Raw genomic sequence first — 17,332 nt, forward strand, 5'->3', positions numbered from 1 at the left:
TCGAACAACCGCCTGAGGTCGGCCCCAAGGACGCCCTGGGTCAAGACCCAAACCCGGCCGGGCACACCATCCGGACCCGGGGCCGTGTTACGAACCCCGAGCCGTCTGATGGCCGCTGCCAGCTCCTCCTGCGTGACCCCCAGCTCGGCCGTCCACTCCACTGGGACAGCCGCCGCCGCCGGAGGACGCGGTCCCCTCTCCCCAATTGGGAAGAGTGTATTGACCACGTCCTCCAGCAGCCGGGGGTCAAGACCCTCGGTGACGGGGGGCGCCCACGGGCGGAGCTTATTCAGCACCACCTTATATGGGCGCCCCCATGGATCGTCATCAAGGCTCTGGAGGAGCTCCTTCCATGCCTGGGTCTTGGCCCGTGTGATGGCGACCTGCAGAGCAACCCGCGCCACGCGGTATGCTCCATACAGGTCATCAGCTGCCCTCGCTCGCGCCACGCCGTCGCCTGTACGTTGACGACGGCGCGCGCGGGTGTACTGGCGTCGGGCGCGGACAGTCGCGACTCGCAACTCCGCGATCGCGTCCGACCACCAGTACACCGCCCGGCGAGGAGAAGCCCGCCCGACCCGAGGCATCGCCGCGTCGCAAATACCCGCGACCAATGCTCCGAGCCGGGCGACCTCCTCCTCTATGCTCGGCAACTCGGCCGCTCCCTGCGGCCAAGTTGCAGCGAGGGCAGCTGCCATCAGGGCGTCCTTGTCCAGGCGCCGAAGCGCCCAGCGGCGTGGTGGGGTGCCACGCAGGCGGCCGTGTCGGGATGCACTCGCGGCGGCAGAGACCTCCATCCGGATGTACCGGTGATCGGAGAGTGTCTCTGCCCCCGCGACCACGTGCCAACCCGACACCATGCGCACGGCGTTGGGGGTCGCGAATCCAACATCCACGATGGACCCCCCATATCGCCGCACGCATGTGTGCTCCGACCCCCGGTTCAATACCCGGAGGTCGAGCCCCGCCGCCCAATCGCCCAGGATCCCGCCGCGAACGGAGGTCCTGGGGGATCCCCAAGCCACCGACTTGGCATTAAAATCCCCCAGGACCAGCACCGGCCGGGCCGCGTAGCGCTGCACGCATGCCGCGACCTCGGCCAAGTACAGCTCGAACGCAGCGTGACCGCTACGGGGCGAAATGTAGCACCCCACCACAGCGACTCCCCCCCAGTCCACGGCGACGAATCCCCGACCGCGCTCCAACAAGGAGAACGGTGGGGACCCGTCGCCCCCTCCCCATACCGTCGCCACCAAGCCGTCCGCGTCGCCCACCCAATGAGGGTGATCAGGGACGCGGTACGGCTCGGCGGCGACCGCCAGGCCAACCCCCCACTCCGCGAGGACTTGGGACATCAAGTCCTGTGCCGCGCGGCAGTGGTTGAGGTTGGCCTGGAGGAGGAGGCAGGGCGGCATTAATTAATGGCCGCGCCAGCCTCCTCCCGGCCGTCCGTCCCCGTAGCACCGTCCACCTCCATGGAGGACGATGCCACCGCCCTCGGCACCGGAGCCGGTGCAGCCCGCCTCTTCCTCTCCTTCCGGGAGGGGGGGGAGCACTTCTTGCTCCCCACCCTGTGATCGGCTGGCCTCCCCATGTCCGCACACCGCGGGCAGTGGGGGGCCGCCGAGCACTGGCTCGCACGGTGCTCTTTGGCACCGCAGCGGTAACACTGACCGCTGCGGTCCACCGGCGAGGTGCACCACTGCCTCACGTGCCCCAATTCGAGGCAGCGGTGACACTGGAGCGGGCGCGGCGCGAGGATTTCCACTCGCGCCGAAACCCACCCCACCAACACCCTCCCGGATTCCGCCACCTTACGGGCGGCGGAGAGGGGGCACCGGGCCCACACCGACCCGAGGCCGGAGGGCGACCTGCGGATCTCTCCGATCCGCAGGTCCTCCACAGGACAGTCCCCCGCCCTCGCAAGGGCACGGGACACATCCTGTGCGCTGACCGAGTCGTCCAGCCCACAAACGCGCATCTCCGTGCGCTTCGTGGGCCGGGCGACCCGGACACCTCGCTCGCCCAGCTGCTCCCGGAGCCTCTGGGCGAGACGATCCGCCTTCGCGCCGCCTTCTGCACCGGGGATCTCCAGCAAGAGACCCCCGGTCACGGCCCTCTTCGCCCTCACGGAGGCGATGCCCAGCTCTTCCAGGGAGATATTCTCCCTGGCGAGCCGCATCGCCTCCGCGAGGGTCAGGTCGCCCCCCTGCGCAACGGTCAGCGTCACCGCTGCCGTTTTTGGGGGACGACCTGGTCGTGCCTTCCCGACCTTCGCGGCCTTTACCTTGGCCGCCGGCGGCGGAGGCGGAGGCTGCGGTTGCGAGGCCTTCCTCGCCACCCGCTTCGCCTTCCGCCCCACCACCTCACTCCACGCCACCCCCCCTTGGGAGGGTGCCGTGGAGGACGCGACCACCGCGACCACGGGTACACCACCCCCCTTGGGGGTCGCGACCCGGGGCCCTGGTGCCGCAACGCTGGGCGGAGCCATCACTCCGCCCTTCTTTGCCTTCCCCGACTGTACCGGAACAGGTCGGGGAGGCACCGCCTTCCTGCTGACCGCTCTTCCGGCGAGGAGCTCCTCCCGGAAGGCGGCCAGCTTGCCATCAATCATGTCCCCAATCCTCCTCAGAAGATCGTCTTCTGAGGAGGACGGGGACTTCTTCACGGGCGGAGTGCGGGTGGAGGGGCCCGCGGTGCCCCGCACCACTGCCGCCGCACTCCGCTTATTTACCTCCGCCGAGGGACGCGGCGGTGGAGGAGGAGGGAGGATGGGAGGGAGAGCCGCGCTGTTCCACAGCGCCTCTGCCCTCCTCCTTCCCTGTCGCTCCTCCTCCAACAGGAGCTGCAGACGGGCGTTCCGCCCTCTGAGCTCCCGCGCCGCCTCCCTCATTTCCGCCGCCGCGGCCTTCAGGGCCTCCGCGCCACCGCTTTTCTGCCCCTTAAAGGCGCAGGCAGCGGCGACTTTCTCCACCCGCCTCAGGGACGAGGAGATCCTCTCCGATATCTCCTCGGTCACCTCGTCCCTGAGGCAACTCAGCCTCACCGACGGGCTCATCGCCCCGCCCACCTCGACGACGGCCTGCCCCGTCCTCTTCCTCTTAGAGCCTATGTGGCTCGTGCTGGAGGAGAAGGACGAGACCGACGCCGTCTCGTCGTCCTCCTCCACCCTCCACGAAGCCGGACCTGGCGCTGAGTGGGGCGCGAGCGCCGCCACCCTAACCCCAACCCCGTCTCCGTCCTCCCCAACCGACAAAACCCGCCCCATCCCCATTTTATTTTCTGTGTCCATAAGAATCCCACGAGATGGTCGGAAATAAAGGTCCACCCGGGCAGAGCCGCCTTACCCGGGTAAGCCTAATACTCCGGGGGTTCGGCAGGTTCCCCGGAGGTGGTCGCTTGGGATTGGGCCTTCTCCCCCAACCATGCATCCCATCGCCGCGCACCATAGCTTAGGATTGGAGGGCGATTTTATAGAGTCGCCATACTCGTGGCCCAGGCGGTTAAGCCAAGACCCCCGTTCCTCCTGCCGTCACGTACCATTCACAAAACCAATAGGGAATTGTGAATGGGTCGTTGTGACGACCAACAGGAGGCTTACGGTGTGTGTATGACTCGGGTACCCCGGGTTCGTTAAGACCGTACTGCAGCTGAAAGGCTGGCAGCCCCTGAGGGACATCAGACACATACTTTCGTATTCTTCACATACTTGTTGAACGGATCCTGGGTTTTTTCAGGTTTGGATCACGTAGTCATGTGGTACCACACTGAAAAAGTCCATTAAACCTGGTTTCGATGAATATTTTAGAGAATAACTCATGTTAGGTCTAGGTTAGGTCTGGGATTTGCTCTCATCAGGCTCGTACTTTTGCAAATTTCTCATACTTGATGGCCAGATTCTGGTCTTTTTCTGGTTTGGATCCCGTAGTAATGTGGTACCACACTGAAACAGTCCATTAAACCTGGTTTCGATTAATATTTTAGAGAATAACGCATGTTAGGTCTATGTTAGGTCTGGGATTTGCTCTCATCAGGGTCATGCTTTCGCATATATCTAATTCTTGTTGGCCCTATCCAGGGCTTTCACTGGTTTGGATCACGTGGTAATGTGGTCCCACACTGAAACAGTCAATTCAACCTGGTCTCGATAAATATTTTAGAGGATAACGCATGTTAGGTCTGGGTTAGGTCTGGGATTTGCCCTCATGAGGCTCATACTTTCGCATATTTCTCATACTTGTAGGCCAGATCCTGGGCTTTTTCTGGTTTGGATCACGTAGTATTGTGGGACCACACTGAGACAGTCGATCAAACCTGGTTTCGATCAATATTTTAGAGGATAACACATGTTAGGTCAGTGTTAGGTCTGGGGTTTTTCTTTCATCAGGGTCATACTTTCGCAGTTTTAACATAAATGTTGACCTGATCGGGGGTTTTTTCTGGTTTGGATGAAGTAGTAATGTGGTACCACACTGAAGCAGTCAATTAAACCTGGTTTCGATCAACATTTTAGAGGATAACGCATGTTAGGTCTGGGTTAGGTCTGGTATGTGCCCTCATCAGTCTCATACTTTCGCATTCTTCACATAATTCTTGAACAGATCCTGGGTTACTTCTGGTTTGGATCACATAGTACTGAGGTACCACACAGAAACTTTTAATTAAACCTGACCTGGACCAATATTTTAGACGATAACGCATGCTAGGTCAAGGTTAGGTCTGGGATTTGCTCTCATCAGGCTCATACTTTCGCATATTTCTCATTCTTGTTGGCCAGATCCTGGGCTTTCACTGGTTTGGATCACGTAGTAATGTCGTACCACACTGAAACTTTTGATTAAACCTGACCTCGACCAATGTTTTAGTCGATAACGCATATTAGGTTAAGGTAAGGTCCGTGGTTTGCTCTCATCGGGCTCATACTTTCGCATATTTCTCAATCTTGTTGGCGAGATCCTGGGATTCCCCTGGTTTGGATTACGTAGTAATGTGGTACCACACTGAAACAGTCATCTAAGTCTGGTCTCGATCAATATTTTAGAGGATAACGCATGTTAGGTCTGCATTAGGTCTGGGATTTGCCATCATGAGTCTGATACTTTGGCATTCTTCACATAATTCGTGAACCGATCCTGGGTTTTTTCTGGTTTCGATCACGTAGTTATGTGGTACCACACTGAAACTTCTGATTAAACCTGACCTCGACCAATATTTTAGACGATAACGCATGTTAGGTCAAGTTTAGGTCTGAGATTTGCTCTTATCAGGCTCATACTTTCGCATATTTCTCATTCTTTTTGGCCAGATCCTGGGCTTTCACTGGATTGCACCACGTAGTAATGTGGTTCCACACTGAAACAGTCCATTAAACCTGGTTTCGATCAATATTTTAGAGGAGAACACATGTTAAGTCAGTGTCAGGTCTGGGGTTTTGCTTTCATCAGGGTCATACTTTCGCAGTTTTAACATACATGTTGACCTGATCGAGGGTTTTTTCTGGTTTGGATCAGGTAGAAATGTGGTACCACACTGAAACAGTCAACTAGACCTGGTTTCGATCAATATTTTAGAGGATAACGCCAGTTAGGCCTGGCTTAGGTGTGTGATTTGCCCTCATGAGGCTCATACTTTCGCATATTTCTCATACTTGTAGGCCAGATCCTGGGCTTTTTCTGGGTTGGATGACATAGTTATGTGGTACCACACTGAAACTTTTGATTAAACCTGACCTCGAACGATACTTCAGACGATAACGCATGTTATGTCTATGTTAGGCCTGGGATTTGCCCTCGTCAGGCTCATACTTTCGCATTCTTCACATACTTGTTGTATAGATCCGGGGTTTTTTTCTCGTTTGGATCACGTTGTAATGTGGCACCACACTAAGACAGTCGATTAAACCTGGTTTCGATCAATATTTTAGAGAATAACTCATATTAGGTCTAGTTTAGGTCTGGGATTTGCTCTCATCAGTCTCGTATTTTCGTATATTTCTGATACTTGATGGCCAGATCCTGGGTTTTTCTGGATTGGATCACGTAGTAATGTGGTACCACACTGAAACAGACCATTAAACCTGGTTTCGATCAATATTTTAGAGGATAACGCATGTTATGTCTATGTTAGGCCTGGGATTTGCCCTCGTCAGGCTCATACCTTCGCATTCTCCACATACTTGTTGAACCGAACCTGGGATTTTTCTGGTTAGGATCACGTAGAAATGTGGTACCACACTGAAACAGTCCATTAAACCTGGTTGCGATGAATATTTCAGAGGATAACGCTTGTTATGGCTACGTTAGGCCTGGGATTTGCCCTCATCAGACACATACTTTCGTATTCTTCACATACCTGTTGAACGGATCCTGGGTTTTTTCAGGTTTGGATCACGTAGTCATGTGGTACCATACTGAAGAAGTCCATTAAACCCGGTTTCGATCAATATTTTAGAGAATAACTCATATTAGGTCTAGTTTAGGTCTGGGATTTGCTCTCATCAGGCTCGTATTTTCGTATATTTCTCATACTTGATGGCCAGATCCCGGGTTTTTCTGGATTGGATCACGTAGTAATGTGGTACCACACTGAAACAGTCCATTAAACCTGGTTTCGATCAATATTTTAGAGGATAACGCATGTTATGTCTATGTTAGGCCTGGGATTTGCCCTCGTCAGGCTCATACTTTCGCATTCTTCACATACTTGTTGTACAGATCCTGGGTTTTTTTCTGGTTTGGATCACGTAGTAATGTGGTACCACACTGAAACGGTCGATTAAACATGGTTTCGATCAATATTTTTGAGGGTAACGCATGTTAGGTCTAAGTTAGCCCTGGGATTTTCCCTCATCAGACACATACTTTCGTATTCTTCACATACTTGTTGAACGGATCCTGGGTTTTTTCAGGTTAGGATCACGTAGTCATGTGGTACCACACTGAAAAAGTCCATTAAACCTGGTTTCGATGAATATTTTAGAGAATAACTCATGTTAGGTCTAGGTTAGGTCTGGGATTTGCTCTCATCAGGCTCGTACTTTTGCATATTTCTCATACTTGATGGCCAGATTCTGGTCTTTTTCTGGTTTGGATCCCGTAGTAATGTGGTACCACACTGAAACAGTCCATTAAACCTGGTTTCGATTAATATTTTAGAGAATAACGCATGTTAGGTCTTGGTTAGGTCTGGGATTTGCTCTCATCTGGCTCATACTTTCGCATATTTCTCATACTTGATGGTCAGATTCTGGGCTTTTTTTGGTTTGGATCACGTAGTAATGTGGGACCAAACTGAAACAGTCGATTAAACCTGGTTTCGATCAATATTTTAGAGGATAACGCATGTTAGGTCTATGTTAGGTCTGGGATTTGCTCTCATCAGGGTCATACTTTCGCATATATCTAATTCTTGTTGGCCCTATCCGGGGCTTTCACTGGTTTGGATGAAGTAGTAATGTGGTACCACACTGAAACAGTCAATTAAACCTGGTTTCGATCAACATTTTAGAGGATAACGCATGTTAGGTCTGGGTTAGGTCTGGGATGTGCCCTCATCAGTCTCATACTTTCGCATTCTTTACATAATTCTTGAACAGATCCTGGGTTATTTCTGGTTTGGATCACATAGTACTGAGGTACCACACAGAAACTTTTAATTAAACCTGACCTGGACCAATATTTTAGACGATAACGCATGTTAGGTCAAGGTTAGGTCTGGGATTTGCTCTCATCAGGCTCATACTTTCGCATATTTCTCATTCTTGTTGGCCAGATCCTGGGCTTTCACTGGTTTGGATCACGTAGTAATGTGGTACCACACTGAAACTTTTGATTAAACCTGACCTCGACCAATGTTTTAGTCGATAACGCATATTAGGTCAAGGTAAGGTCCGTGGTTTTGCTCTCATCGGGCTCATACTTTCGCATATTTCTCAATCTTGTTGGCCCGATCCCGGGCTTCCACTGGTTTGGATCACGTTGTAATGCGGTACCACACTGAAACAGTCGACTAAACCTGGTCTCGATCAATATTTTAGAGGATAACGCATGTTAGGTCTGGATTAGGTCTGGGATTTGCCCTCATCAGTCTCATACTTTCGCATTCTCCACATACTTCTTGAACAGATCCTGGGTTTTTTCTGGTTTGGATCACATAGTAGTGTGGTACCACAGCGAAACTTTTGATTAAACCTGACCTCGACCAATATTTTAGACGATAACGCATGTTAGGTCAAGGTTAGGTCTGGGATTTGCTCTCATCAGGCTCATACTTTCGCATATTTCTCATTCTTGTTGGCCAGATCCTGGGCTTTCACTGGTTTGGATCACGTAGTAATGTGGTACCACACTGAAACAGTCAACTAAACCTGACCTCGACCAATATTTTAGACGATAACGCATGTTAGGTCACGGTTAGGTCAGGGATTTGCTCTCACCAGGCTCATACATTCGCATATTTCTCATTCTTGTTGGCCAGATCCTGGGCTTTCAATGGTTTGGATCACGTAGTAATGTGGAACCACACTGAAACAGTCGACTAAACCTGGTGTCGATCAATATTTTAGAGGATAACGCATGTTAGGTCTGGATTAGGTCTGGGGTTTTGCTTTCATCAGGGTCGTACTTTCGCAGTTTTAACATACATGTTGACCTGATCGAGGGTTTTTTCTGGTTTGGACCACGTAGTAATGTGGTACCACACTGAAACAGTCAACTAAACCTGGTTTCGATCAATATTCTAGGGGATAACGCAAGTTAGGCCTGGGTTAGGTGTGTGAATTGCCCTCATGAGGCTCATACTTTCGCATATTTCTCATATTTGTAGGCCAGATCCTGGGCTTTTTCTGGGTTGGATCACATAGTAGTGTGGTACCACACCGAAACTTTTGATTAAACCTGACCTCGACCAATATTTTAGACGATAACGCATGTTAGGTCAAGGTTAGGTCTGGGATTAGCTCTCATCAGGCTCATACATTCGCATATTTCTCATTCTTGTTGGCCAGATCCTGGGCTTTCACTGGTTTGCACCACGTAGTAATGTGGTACCACACTGAAACAGTCGATTAAACCTGGTTTCGATCAATATTTTAGAGGATAACACATGTTAGGTCTAGGTTAGGTCTGGGATTTGCACTGATCAGGCTCATACTTTCGCATACTTCTCATACTTGATGGCCAGATTATGGGCTTTTTCTGGTTGGGATCACATAGTGATGTGGTTCCACACTGAAACAGTCAATTGAACCTGGTTTCGATCAATATTTTAGAGGATAACACATGTTAGGTCTAGGTTAGGTCTGGGATTTGCACTGATCAGGCTCATACTTTCGCATATTTCACATTCTTGTTGGCCAGATCCTGGGTTTTCACTGGTCTGCACCACGTAGTAATGTGGTACCACACTGAAACAGTCGTCTAAACCTGGTCTCGATCAATATTTTACAAGGGTAACGCATATTAGGTCTAGGTTAGGTCTGGGATTTCCTCTCATCAGGCTCGTACTTTCGCATGTTTCTCATACTTGATGGCCAGATTCTGGGTTTTCTCGTCATTGGATCACGCACTAATGTGATACCACACTGATACAATCAATTAAACCTGGTTTCGATCAATGTTTTAGAGGATATCGCATGTTAGGTCATGGTTAGGCCTTGGATTTGCCCTCATCAGGCTCATACTTTCGCATATTTCACATTCTTGTTGGCCAGATCCTGGGCTTTCACTGGTTTGCACCACGTAATAATGTGGTACCACACTGAAACAGTCGATTATACCTAGTTTCGATCATCATTTTAGAGGATAGCGCATGCTAGGTCTAGGTTGGGTATGGGATTTGCCCTCATCAGGGTCATACTTTCGCAGTTTTAACATACATGTTGACCTGATCGAGGATTTCTTTCTGGTTTGGATCACGTTGAAATGTGGTACCACACTGAAACAGTCAATTAAACCTGGTTTCGATCAATATTTTAGAAGTTAACGCATGTTAGGTCTAGTTTAGGCCTTGGATTTGCCCTTATCAGACTCATACTTTCGCATTCTTCACATACTTCTTGAACAGATCCTGGGTTTTTTCTGGTTTGGATCACATAGTAGTGTGGTACCACAGCGAAACTTTTGAATAAACCTGACCTCGACCAATATTTTAGACGATAACGCATGTTAGGTCAAGGTTAGGTCTGGGATTTGCTCTCATCAGGCTCATACTTTCGCATATTTCTCATTCTTGTTGGCCAGATCCTGGGCTTTCACTGGTTTGGATCACGTAGTAATGTGGTACCACACTGAAACAGTCAACTAAACCTGACCTCGACCAATATTTTAGACGATAACGCATGTTAGGTCACGGTTAGGTCAGGGATTTGCTCTCACCAGGCTCATACATTCGCATATTTCTCATTCTTGTTGGCCAGATCCTGGGCTTTCAATGGTTTGGATCACGTAGTAATGTGGTACCACACTGAAACAGTCGACTAAACCTGGTGTCGATCAATATTTTAGAGGATAACGCATGTTAGGTCTGGATTAGGTCTGGGGTTTTGCTTTCATCAGGGTCGTACTTTCGCAGTTTTAACATACATGTTGACCTGATCGAGGGTTTTTTCTGGTTTGGACCACGTAGTAATGTGGTACCACACTGAAACAGTCAACTAAACCTGGTTTCGATCAATATTCTAGGGGATAACGCAAGTTAGGCCTGGGTTAGGTGTGTGAATTGCCCTCATGAGGCTCATACTTTCGCATATTTCTCATATTTGTAGGCCAGATCCTGGGCTTTTTCTGGGTTGGATCACATAGTAGTGTGGTACCACACCGAAACTTTTGATTAAACCTGACCTCGACCAATATTTTAGACGATAACGCATGTTAGGTCAAGGTTAGGTCTGGGATTAGCTCTCATCAGGCTCATACTTTCGCATATTTCTCATTCTGGTTGGCCGGATCCTGGGCTTTCACTGGTTTGCACCACGTAGTAATGTGGTACCACACTGAAACAGTCGATTAAACCTGGTTTCGATCAATATTTTAGAGGATAACACATGTTAGGTCTAGGTTAGGTCTGGGATTTGCACTGATCAGACTCATACTTTCGCATACTTCTCATACTTGATGGCCAGATTATGGGCTTTTTCTGGTTGGGATCACATAGTGATGTGGTTCCACACTGAAACAGTCAATTGAACCTGGTTTCGATCAATATTTTAGAGGATAACACATGTTAGGTCTAGGTTAGGTCTGGGATTTGCACTGATCAGGCTCATACTTTCGCATATTTCACATTCTTGTTGGCCAGATCCTGGGTTTTCACTGGTCTGCACCACGTAGTAATGTGGTACCACACTGAAACAGTCGTCTAAACCTGGTCTCGATCAATATTTTACAAAGGTAACGCATATTAGGTCTAGGTTAGGTCTGGGATTTCCTCTCATCAGGCTCGTACTTTCGCATGTTTCTCATACTTGATGGCCAGATTCTGGGTTTTCTCGTCATTGGATCACGCACTAATGTGATACCACACTGATACAATCAATTAAACCTGGTTTCGATCAATGTTTTAGAGGATATCGCATGTTAGGTCATGGTTAGGCCTTGGATTTGCCCTCATCAGGCTCATACTTTCGCATATTTCACATTCTTGTTGGCCAGATCCTGGGCTTTCACTGGTTTGCACCACGTAATAATGTGGTACCACACTGAAACAGTCGATTATACCTAGTTTCGATCATCATTTTAGAGGATAGCGCATGCTAGGTCTAGGTTGGGTATGGGATTTGCCCTCATCAGGGTCATACTTTCGCAGTTTTAACATACATGTTGACCTGATCGAGGATTTCTTTCTGGTTTGGATCACGTTGAAATGTGGTACCACACTGAAACAGTCAATTAAACCTGGTTTCGATCAATATTTTAGAAGTTAACGCATGTTAGGTCTAGTTTAGGCCTTGGATTTGCCCTTATCAGACTCATACTTTCGCATTCTTCACATACTTGTTGAACAGAACCTGGGTTTTTATGGTTTGGATCACGTGGTAATGTGGTACCACACTGAAACAGACCATTAAACCTGGTTTTGATCAATATTTTAGAGGATAACACATGTTAGGTCTAGGTTAGGTCTGGGATTTGCACTGATCAGGCTCATACTTTCGCATATTTCTCATACTTGATGGCCAGATTCTGGGCTTTTTCTGGTTGGGATCACATAGTGATGTGGTTCCACACTGAAACAGTCAATTGAACCTGGTTTCGATCAATATTTTAGAGGATAACACATGTTAGGTCTAGGTTAGGTCTGGGATTTGCACTGATCAGGCTCATACTTTCGCATACTTCACATACTTCTTGAACAGATCCTGGGTTTTTTCTGGTTTGGATCACATAGTAGTGTGGTACCACTCCGAAACTTTTGATTAAACCTGGTCTCGATCAATATTTTAGAGGATAACGCATGCAAGGACTGCGTTAGGCCTGGAATCTGACCCCATCATGGTCATACATTTGCAGTTTTAACATACATGTTGACCTGATCGAGGGTTTTTTCTGGTTTGGATCACGTAGTAATGTGGCACCACATTGAAACAGTCAATTCAACCTGGTCTCGATAAATATTTTAGAGGGTAACGCATGTTAGGTCTGGGATAGGTGTGGGATTTGCTCTGATCAGGCTCATACTTTCGCATATTTCTCATTCTTGTTCGCCAGATCCTGGGCTTTCACTGGTTTGCACCACGTAATAATGTGGCACCGCACTGAAACAGTCGACTAAACCTGGTCTCGATCAATATTTTAGATGATAACGCATGTTAGGTCTGGATCAGGTCTGGGATTTGCCCTCATCAGTCTCATACTTTCGCATTCTTCACATACTTCTTGAACAGATCCTGTGTTTTTTCTGGTTTGGATCACGTGGTAATGTGGTACCACACTGAAACAGACGATTAAACCTAGTTTCGATCCATATTTTAGAGGATAACGCATGTTAGGTCTGAGTTGGGTCTAGGATGTGCCCTCATCAGGCTCATACTTTCGCATATTTCTCTTACTTCTTAGCCAGATCCTTCGCTTTTTCTGGTCTGGATCACTTGGTAATGTGGTACCACACTGAAACAGTCCTTTAAACCTGGTTCCGATCAATATTATAGAGGATAACGCATGTTATGTCTTGATTAGTTCTGGGATTTGCCCTCATCTGGCTCATATAATCGAATTTTCCGCATACTTGTTCGCCAGATCCTGAGCTTTTTCTTCTCTGGATCACGTAATAATGCGGTACCACCATGAAACACTCGAACAAACCTGGTCTCGATCAATATTTTAGAGGATAACGCATGCAAGGACTGCGTTAGGCCTGGAATCTGACCCCATCATGGTCATACATTTGCAGTTTTAATATACATGTTGACCTGATCGAGGGTTTTTTCTGGTTTGGATCACATAGTAATGTGGTACCACACTGAAACAGTCAATTTGACCTGGTTTCGATCTATATTTTAGAGTATAACGCAAGTTAGGTCTGTGGTAGGTCTGGGATTTGCTCCCATCAGGCTCATACTTTCGCATTTTTCACATACTTGTCAAACAGATCCTGGGTTTTTTCTGGTTTGGATCCCGTACTTATGTTGTGCCACACTGAGACTTTTGATTGAACCTGACCTGGACCAATATTTTAGACTATAAAGCAAGGTAGGTTTGGGTTATGTCTGGGATTTCCTCTCATCACTCTCATACTTTCGCATTCTTCACTTACATGTTGAACAGATCCTGGGTTTTTTCTGGTTTGGATCACGTGGTAATGTGGTACCATACTGAAACAGTCGATTAAACATAGTTTTGATCTATATTTTAGAGGATAACACATGTTAGGTCTAGGTTATGCCTTGGATTTGCCCTCATGAGGCTCAAACTTTCGCGTATTTCTCATACTTGGTGGCCAGATCATTGGCGTTTTCAGGATTGGATCACGTAGTAATGTGGTACCACACTGAAACAGTCGACTAAACCTGGTTTCGATTGATATTTTATAGGATAACGCATGTTAGGTCTGAGTTGGGTCTAGGATGTGCCCTCAACAGGCTCATACTTTCGCATATTTCTCCTACTTCTTAGACAGATACTTCGCTTTTTCTGGTTTGGATCACGTGGTAATGTGGTACCACACTGAGACACTCCTTTAAACCTGGTTTCGATCAATATTTTAGAGGATAACGCATGTTAGGTCTTGATTAGGTCTGGGATTTACCCTCATCAGTCTCATACTTTCGCATTCTTGACATACTTCTTGAACAGATCCTGGGTTTTCTCTGGTTTGGTTCTCATAGTAGTGTGGTACAACACTGAAACAGACGATTAAACGTGATTTTGATCAATATTTTAGAGGACAACACATGTTAGGTCTGAGTTGGGTGTCGGATTTGCCCTCATCCGGCTCATACTTTCGCATGTTTCTCTTACTTGTTAGCCAGATCCTTTGCTTTTCCTGGTTTAGATCACACTGTAATGTGGTACCACACTGAAACAGTCGATTGAACCAGGTCTCGATCAATATTTGAGACGATAGCGCATGTTAGGCTGGGTTAGGTCTGGTATTTGCCCTCATCAGTTTCTTACGTTCGCATATTTCACATACTTCTTGAACAGATCCTGGGTTTTTTCTGGTTTGGATCACGCAGTAATATGGCACCACACTGAAACAGTTAATTAAACCTGATCTCGACGAATATTTCAGAGGATAAAGCATGTTAGGTCTGAGTTAGGTCAAGGATTTGCCCTCATCAGTGTCTTACTTTCGCAGTTTTAACATCCATGTTGACCTGATCGAGGGTTTTTTCTGGTTTGGATCACGCAGTAATGTGGTACCACACAGAAACAGTCGACTAAACCTGGTCTCGATAAATATTTTAGAGGATATCGCATGTTATGTCTGGGTTAGGTCTGGGATTTGCCCTCCTGAGTCTCATACTTTCGTATTCTTCACATACTTCTTTAACAGATCCTGGGTTTTTTCTGGTTTGGATCACGTAGTAATATAGTACCACACTGAAACAGTCGATTAAACCTGCTTTCGATGAATATTTTAGAGGATAGCGCATGTTAGGTCTGGGTTAGGTCTAGGATTTGCCCTCACCAGGCACATACTTTCGCATTATCCGCATACTTGTTGAGCAGTTCCTGGGTTTCTTCTAGATTGAATCACGCAGTAATGTGGTACCACACCGAAACAGTCGATTAATCCTGGTATCGATCAATATTTTAGAGTATAACGCATGTTAGGTCTGGGTTAGGTCTAGGATTTGCCCTCACCAGTCTCATACTTTCGCATATTTCTGTTACTTGTTAGCCCGATCCTTTGCTTTTTCTGGTTTGGATCACACAGTAATGTGGTACCACACTGAAACAGTCGATTGAACCAGGTCTCGATCAATATTTTAGACGATAGCGCATGTTAGGCTGGGTTAGGTCTAGGATTTGCTCTGATCAGGCACATACATTCGCATTTTTCGCATACTTGATGAGCAGTTCCTGGGTTTTTTCTAGATTGCATCACGCAGTAATGTGGTGCCACACTGAAACGGTCGATTGAACCTGGGCTCGATCAATATTTTACAGGATAGCGCATGTTAGGTCTGCGTTAGGCCTGGGACTTGCCCTCATCAGTGTCTTACTTTCGCAGTTTTAACATCCATGTTGACCTGATCGAGGGTTTTTTCTGGTTTGGATCACGCAGTAATGTGGTACCACACTGAAACAGTTGACTAAACCTGGATTCGATCAATATTTTAGAGGATAACGCATGTTAGGCCTGGGTTAGGTCTGGGATTTGACCTCATCAGGGTCATAATTTTGCATATTTCACGTACTTGTTGAACACATACCTGGCTTTTTCAGGTTTGGATCACGTAGTAATGTGGTATCACACAGAAACAGTCAATTAAACCTGGTTTCGATCAATATTTTAGAGGATGAAGCATGTTAGATCTGGGTTAGGTCTAGCATTTGCCCTCATCAGGCTCATACTGTCGCATATTTCTCTTACTTGTTAGCCAGATCCTTTGCATTTTCTGGTTTGGATTACACAGTAATGTGGTACCACACTGAAACAGTCGATCGTACCAGGTTTCGATCAATATTTTAGAGGATAACACCAGTTAGGTCTGGGATAGGTCTGGGATTTGCCCTCATCAGGCTCATACTTTCGCATTTTTCACATACTTGTTGCACAGATCCTGGGCTTTTTCTGGTTGGGGTCACATAGTAATGTGCTACCACACTGGAGCAGTCGATTAAACCTGGTTTCGATCAATACTTTAAAGGATAACGTATGTTATGTCTGTTGTAAATCTGGTATTTGCCCTCATCAGACTCATACATTCGCATATTTCACATACTTCTTGAGCGGATACTGGGTTCTTTCTGGTTTGGATCACGTTGTTTTGTGGTACCACACCGGAACAGTCATCTAAACCTAGTCTTGGTCAATAATTTAAAGGATAACGCATGTTAGGTCTGGGTTAAGTCTGGTATGTGCCCTCATGAGGCGCATACTTTCGCATATTTCTCATACTTGTTGGCCAGATCCTGGGTTTTTTCTTGATTGGATCACGCAGTAATGTGGTACCACACTGAAACCGTCAATTAAACCAGGTTTCGATCAATATTTCAGAGGATAACGCATGTTAGGTCTAGGTTGGGTCTGGGATTTGCACTCGTCAGGCTCATACTTTCGCATGTTTCTCATACTTGATGGCCAGATTGTGGGCTTTTTTTGGCTTGGACCACGTAGTAATGTGGTACCACACTGAAACAGTCCATTAAACCTGGTTTCGATCAATATTTTAGAGGATAACGCATGTTAGGTCTGGGTTAGGTCTAGGATATGCACTCACCAGGCTCATACTTTCGCATATTTCTGTAACTTGTTAGCCCGATCCTTTGCTTTTTCTGGTGTGGGTCGCACAGCAATGTGGTACCACACAGAAACAGTCAATTAAACCTTGTCTTGGTCAATATTTTAAAGGATAACGCATATTAGGTCTGGGTTGGGTCTGTGATTTGCCCTCATGAGGCTCACACCTTCGGAAATTTGTCCTACTAATTGGCCAGATCCAGGGCTTGTTCTGGTTGGGGTCACATAGTAATGTGGTACCACACTGGAACAGTCGATTAATCCTGGTCTCGATGAATATTTCAGAGGAAAACACCAGTTAGGCCTGGGTTAGGTCTGGGATTTGCCCTCATCTGGCGCATACTGTCGCATATTTCTCTTACTTGTTAGCCACATCCTTTGCATTTTCTGGTTTGGATCACGTGGTAATGTGGTACCACACTGAAAC

Source organism: Colletes latitarsis, unplaced genomic scaffold, assembly GCF_051014445.1.
Source record: "Colletes latitarsis isolate SP2378_abdomen unplaced genomic scaffold, iyColLati1 scaffold0024, whole genome shotgun sequence".
In the NCBI taxonomy this organism is placed as follows: domain Eukaryota; kingdom Metazoa; phylum Arthropoda; class Insecta; order Hymenoptera; family Colletidae; genus Colletes; species Colletes latitarsis.